The sequence below is a fragment of the Lutra lutra genome, chromosome 3 (assembly GCF_902655055.1).
Source record: "Lutra lutra chromosome 3, mLutLut1.2, whole genome shotgun sequence".
Lineage (NCBI taxonomy): Eukaryota > Metazoa > Chordata > Mammalia > Carnivora > Mustelidae > Lutra > Lutra lutra.
The window spans coordinates 60,941,554-60,957,063 of NC_062280.1; the positions used below are offsets into that span (position 1 = coordinate 60,941,554).

Below are 15,510 nucleotides of genomic sequence, written 5' to 3' on the forward strand. Positions count from 1 at the left end.
ACACATTATTAGAATATATTAATGGAAAAAGAAGAAACCACAAACTTGAGAAGAAATGTCATAAAGTGCCATCCATTAATTTTCCTAAGAACTTTTGTCAACATAGACAATGGTAATAAGAAAAACTTTATTTTAAAAATATACCTGACAGTTTTTGCTTTTCTTTAGACAATTGAGGATACATTCCTTGCAAAGTTGAAGATAACTTTGTGTTTGTTTAATTAAAGTTTCACTAATATTTGTGGTTTTATTCTGCAGGGAACAATCTGGTATGTCTATATATGCACACATACACATTTGCATTGGATATGTATGGATTACATGCCTCTCTGTTCGAGTGGTGTATTCTGAGAAATAAGTATGTAGGTATACACATAAATGTATGTAGTATACAACTACACTATACTAGTTAAGACTGAGTTCAGTTCCAAAGTGTTACCTATTCATACTCTGAAAAAATTTTAGAGATAATCACTCTTTGAACAGTATTTCCGGATGCATATACACTAATTTTATAATTTTTCTGTGAATTTATTTTTGGTCTTTTGAGTTGTGTGAAAGAAATATAGAACTATTAAGTAATTGATATTTGATACGAGTTAATCACCCCCTCCCTTTTCTATGAAAACCTCTTTTTATTTCATGTACTTTTGCTCCCGATTCAATTCTGCACTTTGATATTTATGCCATGAAACTCCTCTGAGAATCAAACTAAAAATCACCAAGAATGTAATTCAGCTTGAAGTTTCTACAGAGACGGCTGGCAGAAAATTTGCCTGTAATCATATGCTTGTGATATCACAGTTGGCTTCTTGGTGAAAGAGTTTCCTGTCAACACTAATTTCTACCACTGAGGAAGAATGGGGGGCTTTTTTGTTTGTGTGTGTGTGAGTGTGTGTGTGTGTGTGCGTGTGGTTGGCCAGTGCCATCAGTTGCTTTGCCCCAGCCCCTGAGATGATATACTTCTGCCCACTTTAATCAAGTGTACTATGTAACATACTTTAAAACTAAAATGCAAAACACTATGTAAATGCAAAATTTATTCACCCACCGTAAGCTGATGAAGGCCAATGTCTGAACTTGCCTTACTGAAAGGATTTTTTGCAGCAAATGGTTGAGAGAGTGCTCTTCATTCAGGTCTGCTGGGGATAATGTGTCCAAAGTAAATACCCAAAAGACCTTCTTTCTACTAAGTTCACCACCTGAATTATCCTCTCTCTGTGAAGGATTAATTTTCTAAATGCCTATGAATTTCAAACTAGAAATTGCATGGTGCAAATTAATAAAGAGTTTAGCTGTAGGGCAATCAGTAGCACTTTTTCTAATCAAACACAATATACCCACTGTAGTCTTTTAAGATTCTAATAGTTCACCAAATATATTCGAAGCGACACGGGCATGTCATCACACAAATAGCCTTATTAGAAAAACAATTCCCAAATTAATAAAATCTGAGGCTATCATTGTCAAAATGTAAGGAGCATTTGATTAATGAGAACCAGCAGTGTTTCTGCAGAAAGTGTAAGGTAAACTGACCACTTCCATCCTCTCTGAATGCGCTGGTGTTGGGCATGCTCACAGAACACTGACTTCACTTTTGCTTTGAGTTTAAAACTTACCTTAAATTATATCCTTAGCTATTCAGCTATTCAGGACTGAGACTAACATGTTTGCTTCAGCCTCTTCTCTTTTCTTTCATCTGTTTCTTCTTTCTGCCTCCTCCTTTTCTTTTTCTTGTACAACTTCAGATGTAAAGAAACCAGCTAAATCTCTCAGCTCAGGACACATCATCATATCCCATTTCTTCAAGGTCTATTGCTGTTTTATTTTGCTTTTATTTTTTTCTCCATCATCCTCATCTTTCTTTCCCCTTTCCACTTCCTACTAGGTACACATTCTCCTGAGAAGTGAACTTGCTGTGGGGCACCTGAGTGAACTTGCTGTGGGGCACCTGAGTGGCTGAGTTGCTTAAGCATCCAACTCTAGGTTTTGGCTGAGGTTGTGATCTCGGGGTTGTGAGATGGAGCCCTGTGTCAGGCTCCACACTCAGCGGGGAGTCTGCTTGAAATTTCTCTCCTTTTGCCCCTCCCTCCCAAAATGAATAAATAAATCTTTCTAAAAAAGTGAATTTGTAAGATACATAAGAATACTGAAAAACTTCTGTAGATGTATATTGGGATTTTTACTTTTACGTAATGCCTATCATACTATTGTCTTTGCTTTTACTTTTCTGGGTTTTGTCTTTTTGTTTTATTTTTTCACTCAGGAATAAATTTTAAGATCTCCTCTTACTCCAGGTACTTCTGGTTTATCACTTCTGACTATCCACACATTTACTTACCCATCACCTTACTGATGAACACTTAAATTGCTTCCACACACCCAAGTGCACGCACACACACACCATGTTGAAGTAGCATGCTTATATGTACCCCATTATGAACTGAAGCAAGAATTTCTCTGGACAGCATGCATACTCAGGGAGAGAACTGTAGAGTCATACAGTAGAGGTGTCTTTACATTAAGCTTCACTGAGTACTATAACCTATTACTGCAGGTAGAGTATTGTTATTTTAATTTGCATTGGTCTCTATACTGATAATAATGCTCTACTTGTACATTTTCTAGTTTCCTCTTTCTCTTTTTATTTAACAAAACTTCTTTAATTGATGTAAACTACATCCCTGTTTTCTATATTTGGATTGTGTGTAAGAAATCCTGTGCACTTTAATATCACAATAGCATTGAAATTTACATGGATGTTTCAAGATTGACATGCCTGGTTCATATTGCTTTAACACTATTATTTTAGGCCTTGGAATTTTTTTTGGAAATGCTATTACAACTTTTTATAGGTTGAGGCTTCCATTCCAGCAGTGACTACTTTTTAAAGTTTATTAATGCCTGAAAAATGTAAATACTTACAGGCAAAGGTTTAGTATATTAGAAAATGAAAGTCAGTGAAGTGGATATTATTAATTCTAAACTCTATAAAATATCTTTCTTCGTATTGTTGGTTTTCTGTTTATATTTTTCAAAAATAAATATTTCTAAGTTTGTATGTATAAATAAATAAATATACATGTGCATATATATCTCCTGAGATTATGTCTTAAAGCCTGGGAGGGAGTAGATTTTGAAAACAAACACAGTTTTATTAAATGATTTTATAAATAACTGGAAAGGAAAATTTCTTTTTTGATTCTTGCAAATTCTTTCATAATATATGAGAACTTCCAGGGTTTGTGTATTGTTTGACTCTTAATTTGAGAAGTTTTGTGTTCTTAATCTTAATGAAAACTCAAAATCCATACAGACAGGCTGGAAGAACAGGATTTATAAGAACTAATTCTGAGTGTTAGAGCCACTCATTCATTACCATAGGGATAATGGGATGACAGAATATACTTAGTAAGGGGTTCTCTCCTCCAAATGAAAAATCCCATTATTACCTTGCTGTGAAGGGTAGAGGAGAGTATGGAGAATGTGTGAACCTACAACAGCAGGAATCCTGGGTGAGGAAGATACTGACTCACTCTCAAGCAGACAGGTACATTGAGTGATTTCCCCACCCATGCCTATCGATTTGCTTTGATCCTTCCAAACTCCAGCACATGGACCTCTCCTGCGACAAGTAACATATATATGCAAGAAAGTTATTTGTGATGAAGAGTGTGAACCATAACCCTTGAATACAACAAAGCAAACGATTGCACATAGTAGTGAACTCATGACCTTAGATTCATTAGTTGAGTGTTCTTACCAGTTGCACCACAGCCATGGATATAGACAGGAAATGTGTCCTGCTGAACTTCAGTGCCATTTCACAGTCAAAACTCGACTGTAGAAATTAGCCAGACAATCTTTATACCAAAGAGCATGAAAGAGGGATTGCTGTATAAGAAATTAGGGTCTGATCAGTCTCAAAGATTTCAGTTCATGGATATGACACTGACTAGTAGCAGATTCAACTCTTAGAATAAATATAACATGATTTGTGGTTTGTGAGACCTTATTTTACTTAAATTGATTGTGTAATTTCAGATTTAGTGTTATTCATGAATCACAAATGAAAATTCAAGGGAAGAAATTTTATTAAGAACTAAGAAATCTGTTCATGGGTAGTTTGTTTACAACTCTAAAGTATGTCTCAAACTATAAAGAAAAAAAAATCAGTGTAAAAATATTATTTATTATGATATGTTACATGTTATAAATATTATATAAAATGATTTTATTTTATTGGAAATAAAATATGTTTGTTGAAATGTAAAATACTATCACTATCAGTATCTACTCTTCTTGTAAATAAATTTAACTTAATTACATTATAAAAGTAAATCACAGTAAAGTATTATAAAACCAATTGTTGAGCAATATCAGAACATCTTCTATAAGAGAATAAGAATATGAGAATAACTGAACCTTCAGTAAACTACGTTTTATATTTACTTAGAGAAAAGTGTTATTTGGGAATCAGGATATATTATAGACTATACTTTTTCAATATTCAAAGGAAAAATTGGCATCTTGACATAAAATGGTAATGAAAATTTGAAGGCTTTTGGAAGATCTTTCAATATATTATTATACCTCCAATAACTGGAAGGTATAGAGAATGAATAATTCTGAGTCAGACCTAAATCTGGTTGAAATGTATTAAATAAACATTTACATATGACAAAATAGTCAAATATTGGAGATTTCATATGGTTCAAAATAATAGTTCTGTCTTTGATTTTTGTTGGCTGTTGGTGACTTTCCTGTTACATAAGCATAAGTTCTTTATTAAGAAAACTTGTTTCCTTTTCATGTCTCTTTCTTTGAAAATCAAATATAAAGAGTAGTTCCCAGTTAGTGAAGGTGTGTGAATCAATTGATTCTAATCTAGGTAGAAACTACAGAGAGCCTGTTAGACATTTTTGTTATTATATAACAAATATAGAGAGTTGGGTATTGGTATTTGATTTGAAATTTTTTTATCCAATTATCTTAAAAGTTGGAATCTGAAGATCTTCCAAACTTTTCTGGAATGTTAGGAATTCTAATTCATGGTACTAAATCTAAAGATAGCTTTATACATAACACAGTTGATAACTGTGTAAAAATATTTTATTATTTTATTTGTGTGCACATAACTGATTAGGATACAGAAGTTTATAGAGAGAGTATATGCAACAAGGTTGTTGGTGAGGCAATGAGAACGCATGAAGATGGAAAAAATAATAAGAGTAACCCATCAAAATGGGATGGTTTGCATTATATTTAGTACTGTTCTTTTTCAAATGCTTTTTTGTTTATTTGTTGCTTTTGAGGCTTGGAGGTTTGAGGCAAGAAAGATCATGAAATAGAGGTGTGAAAATTCAGATAGCAGTTAATTAGTTTAGTTAGACTGTTAACACGAACATAATGGATTTTTAGTTTTTTCTCTTTTTTATCCTCTGACTTCAAGCAATTATACACTAGCACTTCTTGAACAAGTTATTGTACATGATTTCAGAAAACAGACTGCTTGCACACTTCATCCCAATCTAATTAATTCAATTTATTGAAATTGTTTATTCATCTTAAGTCCAATTGAGTCTACTATGACCATCACTGAGCTCATTCATGTAGTGTTATCTTTGATGTTGAAGTCACGTTTTTTTCTTCCATTGGCTCCAGAGGAAATTTTGTGTACCGAGCAATTTATAATTTGAAAACAATAACTTTACAAAAGAAAGATTATGTTTATTGATCCTTACCTCCATGGGTTTGAGAAATAAGCCACATTTGGGTCTCACATTTTACATGATTATTTTAAATTTTGTTTTTACATTATATAATTTAACTTTTATTTTTCTAACACATTGGAAAAATAAAAAAATGGGAACTGAGTAAAACAAATTAAAAAAAAAAAGACAACAGGATAAGGATGGGGACTTTAAGAAGTGGTTTTATTTTCTCATGTAATGGGAATATGTATGGAAGCTTTCCTTATTCAGTATAAAGGACCCTCTTATTTCCAAGAGAAATAACTCAATCTTAAACTTTTCCTTTGTGTTTCTATGAATTACAAAATATTGCTCCACTCAAACCTTTTTGCATCCAAAGGGCTATTGTTATAACCCACACCTAGGGTTGGGTATGAAAGAAATGCCTCAAGAGCCTCAATTTGGTGGACTCCAAGATTTCTGCAACAATTAGGCTTGACATCACTCATTTATTCAACTTTTTAAATAATTATCTAAATTTTAGGGACACCTGGGTGGCTCAGTTCGTTGAGCATCTGCCTTTGGCTCAGGCTCTGGGATGGAGTCCTGAATCAGGCTCCTTGCTCAGAGGGAAACCTGCTTCTCTCTTTGCCTGACCCTCCCCCTGCTTGTGCACACATACTCTCTCTCTCTCTTTCTCTCTCTCTCTCTGACAAATAAATAAACAAAATCTTAAAAAAAAAAAACAAAAAAGCAAAACTCTTTTTAGAATTGAGTTTTGGAAGATAGAAATCACCTAAAACATCCCTCTTACTATATAAATGAGTAATAATAATAATGATAGTAGAAATGCATAGTCTTACTGGGGGATATGGGCATCACATTTAAGTAAAGATACAAGTATGATAATCTGGCTACACTACTACTGTCATATACCTGATAAAAGCAACCATCCTCTAGTTTTTGTAGTGCTTGCATCAATAAATTAGAAACAACTAAAAATCTGGCCAGCCAAAGATGAAAAATACAGCTATCCAGAACTGAAGACATTCACTGCTTTATGAAGGGGGGTAATTTTTTCTGGCTTGAATCCTCAAGAAATCTTAGAATATTTCCAAAACAGACAATAAGTATAGTCTACCATGGATAGTCCCAGTTTTTTAAGATAATATAAATGATGATAATCATCAAAAGGAACTTTGATTGAAGGAATAAAAAAATATTCTCATGTATTCTCAGGATGCCACTGAAAGTATTTTATAACATGATTAGAGTCCCTGAATGAATCATATTTCTCACTTTGAAAAGAAATGAGGACCTGGGTCAGAAAGGAAGCAGAAGGATTGGAAAGGGGGAAAATGTTTGTAAGAAACATTGTAAAGAAACTGCAGGATTTGGTGATTTACCAAGAAACACATAGGTGATGACAAAGAAGGACACGGTAGAGATCTTCCAACTCAAGCATGCTTACAACCTTCTACTCTTTTTCCCTTCCCCATTTGGTACCAAGCAGCTAAATACAAGGGAAACTTAAACTTTTGTCTGATGATTTTCAATGGCATTTCCACTGATTTTAAAAAAGCCTACAAATTTTATTTAATGTTTATTGAATTTGGAATAATAGTGCTAACACTAGGTAAAGAAGTCCAGTGGGCAGGACTGAAACTCAGGAGACTGTGTGGTCACCTACCAGGTAAAGTTACAAGAGGATAGATTTAACAAGACATTTGACAGACATGGTGCCTAAGTTCACCATCACTTTTAGGGCTATTAGTTATCTATTTCAAAGCTTCTCTTTGGATTAATATCATGCCAGAGACAAGCATATTACTAAAATTTCTTTTTTTTTAAGTCTTTTTTTTTTTTTAGGAAAAATAAAGTATCCCTAAATACTTGACTTATATGAATACCTTTGTCCATACTCCTATTCTCAAAAGCCAGGAAAGACACAATTTGGGAGAGTGTTGATAGTGACAAATTCAGTTATCTCAAAGACATATACAGGCTGCCCAGGTCTTGCAATCTATTCCCACATAGCATAATGCTGTCTACATTGACTGGGCCAGAAATACTTCATTTCACTGGATCACAATCTTATAAGACAGCCTTGTCATTTTAATTTGTCACTCTTTGTCTCCTATATCTCATTGAAGTCTCATCTCTTCAGCCAAGTGCCATAGGCTACTTTTCCCAGGGGAAAAAAAAAAATGCTATCACGCTGAATAGAAAAACGAAAGTCACTAAGAGAAAGTTCGTGCCTAAAGACACTACTATAGATTCCATTCCCGCAGGCATAGCAGGTGGTATAAATACAATCTAAACTGAGACAGAAAAATGAATTGTTGCTTCCATTCCCTCTCTCCAGTGTCCCTCGGAATGTTATATCTGGTTCTTCTACACAGCTATTGATTTTGTATCTGTTATCCTCCACAGAGTCAAAAGGAAAGGGGCAAAGGAAATAGAGTATGGGAGGGTTAATGTCTGATGCATGGTCTGAGGCTGAAAAAATATAGCAATTTTGAATTAATAAGATCTGTAAGCCCATCTCCTTCAGAAATCCTTCCTGCTGATTTAGAAAATAGGTCCCATTTTTAGTAAAGCTCCACCCTGTATCAAGAAGTGGTATTCAGATATGAGACACTTTTATTAGTATGTTTTGGCCCCTGTCTAATTTAATCTAAACATTTGTGACATCTAATACACACATTATAAATCTCATATGTACAGTAATGGTATATATCATCATTTTCATTTATTTAAAAAAGTAATCAAAGAATTTTTTCTGATCAATAATAATGCCCTCCTTCTCCTTATTATACTTTGGAACAAAAAACACAGATGCTGACTGAGGTTCCTACGACTCTATAGAAGTATCACTTGGCTTTATAACTAGAGAAAGAGACTGTATGGTCTATATGTTTAACATATGTTCTTTACATAGCAATTCTTACATTGTGTTTGGCCTTATTTAAAGATACCATACCTTTGGGACGCCTGGGTGGCTCAGTTGGTTAAGCAGCTGCCTTCAGCTCAGGTCATGATCCCAGCGTCCTGGGATCGAGTCCCGCATCGGGCTCCTTGCTCGTTGGGGAACCTGCTTCTCCCTCTGCCTCTGCCTGCCATTCTGTCTGCCTGTGCTCGCTCTCTCTCCCTCGCTCTCTCTGACAAATAAATAAATAAAATCTTTAAAAAAAAAAAAAAAAAAGATACCATACCTTTGTAAGATAAGATTTCATTAATGGCAGCATTTTTCATTTTTTCTCTGCAGTGGAGAAGATGACCATGGAATTAATACTTACTCCCTTGTCCCCCTGTATTTTCTTGTTCTCCTCTGGCTTTGTGTGAGTCTCTGCTTGGTCAGACTCAGCAAAGACCTAAGATTTCCAACCCTAGTGAGACACCTGAGAATTTGGCAGGGCCGTTAAATGTGATTGGCCTTCTAATTTAATACTTAAAACCAAAACCAAAACAAAAAACAAACAACAACAACAACAACAACAACAAAAAAACTTCAAAACTAACCAAAACAAAATAAACAAAAAGGGAAGACTAATTTTTACACTCTAGATAAAGCACTTTGTGTCATGTTTTAACTTTTTTCCATACTTCTTTAAAATAAAGCCTGAGGGGTTCTCTGCTCAGCAGGGAACCTGCTTCCCCCTCTCTCTCCACCTGCCTCTCTGCCTACTTGTGATCTCTATCTGTCAAATAAATAAATAAAATCTAAAAAAAAAAAATCAAGCCTGAGGAATTCTTATATGGAGCTATAAAAGTGAATGAAGATTAATGTGAAATGAAATGGCTCAATGCTTATATGCATTATATGCTTATAACCATCTTTATAAAATATTAAAGACAAATAAGCATATTTCTAAGAACTAAGGTATAATATTAGAATCATATATATTTAATTGTTCATACGTCTTTCATGTAAGTGTTACTTGTTTTAAATTATTTGCTTTAAGGTCAAAGACCGTGTATGTTTAAGCAGTTTTGTATGTCATTAGGTGCAGGTAAGATTCAGAAAAATAGTTTTTATCTGATAATCTGATATGAAAAATAAAAGTATGTGCAATAAGTCAGAGAGAAAAAGGAGTAAACTAGAGCTGGATATTAAGGACTAGAAGATAGGATTTAACTCTAGTCACACTTTAGACATGCAGTGCATCTTTGATTTTAATTAAGACTTCTTTGAGTTTATTCCCATTCCCTGGCTCTGCATCTGACTGTCTCTAACATTGTTGACACCTCCTTTATGATTTTAGAATACTGCATTAGAGAGTATGCAAAATGCAAAATGAACAAATTTAATATTTAGTAGACATGTGCACAGGTGGACATTAAACAAATGTTTCCTGATAAAGATAGTTATACATCTGTGTGTTCACCTGCTCAATGAACTACCAAAGCATCAGGAAACACTAGAGTGTGAACCATGTTTCTAAAAATGATGGCATCTACAAGTTGTCTAAGAATGTAGTTTGAAAAAAAACCATGAAATTTGTTTTTTTTAATTAAGTTTAACTGAACATATTATGCACTTATCTAGTGAATCTCATCACTTGAAAACACTAATATAAGCAATGCTCATCACGAGATATAGGAAACAAAACAAAATGAATGAGTAGTCACCAAAATCCTGCATCAATGCTTACTGTGGTGAACATTGAGTAAAGTGCAGAATTGCCTTTGTTGTGCACCTGAAAACAATATAAAAGGGTATGTCAACTGTACTTCAAGAGAGAAAGAAAGAAAGAAAGAAAGAAAGAAAGAAAGAAAGAAAGAAAAAGAGAGAGATGAAAGAAAGAAAGTAAGGAAGGAAGAAAGATAGGAGGGAGGGAGAAAGGAGCAAGGGAGGAAGGAAGGGAGGAAGGAGGGAAGGAAAGAAGGAAGGAAAGAGGGAAGGAAGGAAGGAAGGAAGGGAGTGAGGGTAGAGTAGAGTAGAGTTTTGGGGCTTTTAGGCTAAACAAAACAAACAAATAAAAATCCTGGATCACAAAAGTGTTGACTGAAGAACTTAGGCTTTTTCAGTAGTTTATTTTACACTTGTTCAAATGAAATATGCACTGCGAATTATATCAATATTTATATTTGAACAGATTTGTTGAGATAAATAATTGACACCCTTGTAAATGTATAATTTTTGGTAGATTATTTATAAAAATGTGAAAACATCACATAATCTAGTTTTAGACCATTTCCATCAACACAAAAAGCTTCCTGTGCTCTTTCACAGTTAATCTCTGCTCTGACTTCTAAGCCCTAGCCAACCACTATTGTGATTTCTAACTCTCTATATAAACCTTTTCTGGACATTTAGAATAACTGGGACAATAACGCAGAACCTTTTGCTTCTAACTCCTTTTACTGAGCATAATATTTTAGACACCCATGTATCACTAACTCCTTCCTTTTAATTACTAAATAAAATTACACTGATGTCGATATTACAGTCTGCTTATCAATTTACCAGCTAACAGATTTGTGGATTTTTTTTCTACAACTTGACTATTTTCAATAACGTTGCTGTGATATTTGCGTACATGTCTTTGTGTGAGAATAAGTTTTGATTTTTCTTAGGTCCCTAGAAAAAGGACTTTTTGGTTCATATAGTAATTTTATGTTTAATTTTCTATGAAATTGCAGAATTGTTCTCCAAAATGCCTGTAACATTTTGCACACCCACCAACAATGCATGATGATTCCAATTTCTTAGCAACTTCACCACCACTTCACATGGTTTCTCATTGATTACAGCCATTTAAGTGGATGTATAGTAGTTTCTCATGATTTTACTTTGCATTTCTCTAATGAATAACAATGTAGAGTATCTTTTGATATAGCAGAAGCCATTTATGTATTTTATTTGTTGTAATCTCTCTATTTTTTTCCATTAAAAAAATTGGGTTATATGTCTTCTTTTAATTGAGTCATTAGAGTCCTTTTGTATTCCAGGTAAAATTCCTTTATCAGATGAATGATTTACTAAATTATCACTCGGTCTGGGCCATCAAATATATCATTTTGTTCCTTTATTGATCATACTTCCAGTATCATATCTAGGATCTCTTTACCCAACCCAAGGTCATGAAGATGGTTCTCTTGTGTTTCTCCAGAACTTTATAGTTTTACCCTTACTTTTGGTTCTGAAGTGTTATTTTGAGGTTATAAGTCTAATTGATTTTTTAAACTTTTTTTTGTATGAACACATCCAATTGTTCTAGCACCATTTTTTGAAACAGCTAAGCCTTCCCCATTGACTTGTCTTTATTGAAAATCAATCAAACTTAGCTGTAAGAATACATTTGTGAACTCTCAACTCTGTTCCATTGATCTCTTTGTCCTTATGCCAATACTACACTGTCCTGATTACTGTCGACTAAATACATTTTTAAACTAGGTATTGTGTCTTCTAACAATTTTTTTCCTTTTAAAAATTATTTTGACTGTTCTAGGTATTTTGATTTTAGATACAGATTTTAAAGTCAAATTGACAATTTCCACCAAAAAGTTTGCTAACATGTTATAGGGATGGCAATAAACTTAAAGATCAATTTGAGGAGAGCTGTCATCTTGACTTAATCCATGAACATGGACCGCCTTTCTATTTATATGGATCTCCTTTAATTTCTCTCAGTGATGTTTTATAATTTCTAATATCTAAGTCTTAAATATTTTTATTAAGTTTATCCCTAAATATTTTGTTCTTCTGATGATATTGTGAATGAAAATGTTTTCTTAATTTCATTTTCAGATCTTTCCTTGCTAATACATATATGGACTTCTCCCTTAATTGATGTGATCATGTAATTTTATTTTTTATAGCTTGCAAATATAGGACATTTCACTGATGGTTTTGAATACTGAACCAGCTTTGTATCACTGAAATAAATGCCATTTCATTGTGATATGATGCTTTTTTTTTTTAAAGATTTTATTTATTTATTTGACAGAGAGAGATCACAAGCATGCAGAGAGGCAGGTAGAGAGAGAGGAGGAAGCAGGCTCCCCGCTGAGCAGAGAGCCCGATGCAGGGCTTGATCCCAGGACCCTGAGATCATGACCTGAGCTGAAGGCAGCGGCTTAACCCACTGAGCCACCCAGGCACCCTGATGCTTTTTTTTTTACTTAAATTTTTATCTTGAGATAATTGTAGATTCACATGCTGTTGTAAAAAATAATACAAAAAGATTCCTTTTACTCTTTGTGCAATCTCCACTGATAATAACATCTTACAAAACTATGTTACAGAGGGAGGAGTCAAGATGGCAGAGGAGTAGCATGCTGAGACGACATCAGGTAGCAGGAGATCAGCTAGATAGTTTATCAAACCATTCTGAACACCTACAAATCCAACAGGATATCAAAGAGAGCAGCAATTCTAGAAACAGAAAATCAACCACTTTCTGAAAGGTAGGACCTGTGAAGAAGTGAATCCAAAGCAGCTGGAAGATAGACCATGGGGGAGGGGCCGGCTCCTAGCAAGTGGCAGAGCAATGGAGCACAAAATCAGAACTTTTAAAAGTTTGCTCCACTGAGGGACATCGGTCCAGAGGCTAAGTGGGTGTGGAGCCCTTGCAGGGACAGCATGGTCTCAGGTCCTGTGGGATCACAGAAGGATCGGGGTGTCAGTGTCACAGAGCTTGCATGTATTAGAGCAGGGAAGCCGGCTACAGAGATGGAGCCAAGGAGTGAGCTCTCAACTCAGGGTTACCTTAAACTGTGATCTGTGGCACAGTCGGGTCCCTGGGACCCCACAAGTGGCAGATCTGCAAGTTCTCAGCTCCTCCAGGCCAGAGATTGGGAGGCTGCAATTTTCATTCCCGTCTGCCAGAGCTCTACAGAAAGTGTTCAGGGAACAAAAGCTCCCCAGAGCAAATGGGAGCAGATTACTTAGCCCAGCCCCTGGCAAGGGTGGAGCAATTCTGCCTTGGGCAAAGACACTTGAGAATCACTACAACAGAACCCTCCCCCAGAAGACCAGCAAGAAATCCAGCCAAGACCAAGCTCACTGATCAAGGAGACCAGTGGAATTCCAGAGGAAGGGAAAGCAAAGCATGGAATTCATGGCTTTGTCCCCAAGATTCTTAAATCTTGCAAAGTTAATTAAATTTTTAAAATTTTTTTCTTATTCTAATTTTTTAAACTTTTATTCTTTCCTCTTTTAACTTCTTTTAGTTTATCTTAACAATACCTTTCTTTAAAAAAAATCTTTTTGAACCTTCTTTATTACAGTCATATTTTATCCCTCATTGTATCTTACATTATTTTTTTGTATACATGTAGGGCTTTCTCTTCTAAAAAATTTTGGGATACAACTTCTAATAGATCAAAATATACCCTAAATCTAGCACAGGGTTTTGTTCTAGTCTCTAGCCTGAGCAAATTCTCTCCACTTTTTTTTTTCTTTCTTTTCCTAACCAACTTATCTTATCAACTCCTTTTTAAGAATTTTTAAAAAATCTTTCATCTTTACAGTCATATCCCATCCCTTCATGGTGTTTACACTTATTTTTGTGTGTGTGTGTGTATATATATATATATGTATATATATATATATATATATATATATATATATATATATATTTCTTTCTTAAAATTTTGTGAGGTAGTTTCTTCTAAGAGACCAAAGTATTCCCCAAATTGAGTGGGTGGCTCTGTTCTATTCAGCAGTCTAATATATATATATTCTTTTTTCTTTATTCTTTTTTTTTTAAATTTTTTGAACTTCTTTTTATCTCCTTTCTTCCCCCCACGATTTGGGGTCTCTACTTATTTGGTTAAAGCACATTTTTCTGGAGTCTTTGACACCCATTTAGTATTTTATTCTCCCATTCATATATTCTTATCTGGATAAAATAACAAGGTGGAAAACCTCACCACAAAAAAAAAAAAAAAAAAAAGAGGCAATACCAAAGGCTAGGGAGCTAATCAATATAGACGTTGGTAATATGTCAGATCTAGAGTTGAGAATGATGATTCTCAAGGTGCTAGCTGGGCTCAAAAAAGGCATGGAAGATATTAGAGAAACCCTGTCTGGAGAAATAAAAGCCCTTTCTGGAGAAATAAGAGAACTAAAATCTAACCAAGCCAAAATCAAAAAAGCTATTAATAAGGTGCAATAAAAAATAGAGGCTCTTTCTTCTAGGATAAATGAGGCAGAAGAGAGAATTAATGATATAGAAGACCAAATGATGGAGAATAAAGAAGCTGAGAAAAAGAGAGACAAAAAACTACTGGACCATGAGGGGAGAACTTGAGAGATAAGTGACACCATAAAACAAAACAACATTAGAATAATTGGGATTCCAGAAGAAGAAGATAGAGAGAAGGGAGCAAAAGGTATATTGGAGTGAATTATTGTAGAGAATTTTCCTAATATGGCAAAGGGAACAAGCATCAAAATCTAGGAGGCACAGAGAAGCCCCCTCAAAAATCAATAAAAATAGGTACACACCCCATCATCTAATAGTAAAACTTACAAGTCTTAGTGACAAAGAGAAAATCCTGAAAGTAGCCCAGGACATGAAGTCTGTAACATACAATGGTAAAAATATTAGATTGGCAGCAGACTTATCCACAGAGACCTGGCAGGCCAGAAAGAGTTGGAATGATATATTCAGAGCACTGAATGTGAAAAACATGCAGTCAAGAATACTATGTCCAGCTAGGCTATCATTGAAAATGGAGAGATAAAAAGCTTCCAGGACAAACAAAAACTAAAAGAATTTGTAAACACCAAACCAGCTCTACAGGAATTGTTGAAAGGGGTCCTCTAAGCAAAGAGAGAGCCTAAGAGTAATAGACCAGAAAGGAA

The 15,510-nt window shown here is 34.5% G+C and overlaps 1 long non-coding RNA gene across 1 annotated transcript in view; it reads right to left on the reverse strand.

Annotated features, from left to right (window-relative positions):
* Positions 1–1,618: 1,618 nt before the first annotated feature.
* LOC125096468 (uncharacterized) overlaps positions 1,619–15,510 on the reverse strand; it is a 64,129-nt gene continuing 50,237 nt past the window's right edge. Inside the window, exons 3-5 of the long non-coding RNA XR_007126205.1 lie at positions 3,764–3,863; positions 2,433–2,551; positions 1,619–1,742 (exon numbers count right to left, since the gene is read on the reverse strand). This is a non-coding gene — a long non-coding RNA (uncharacterized LOC125096468). The remainder of the gene's footprint in view (positions 1,743–2,432; positions 2,552–3,763; positions 3,864–15,510) is intronic.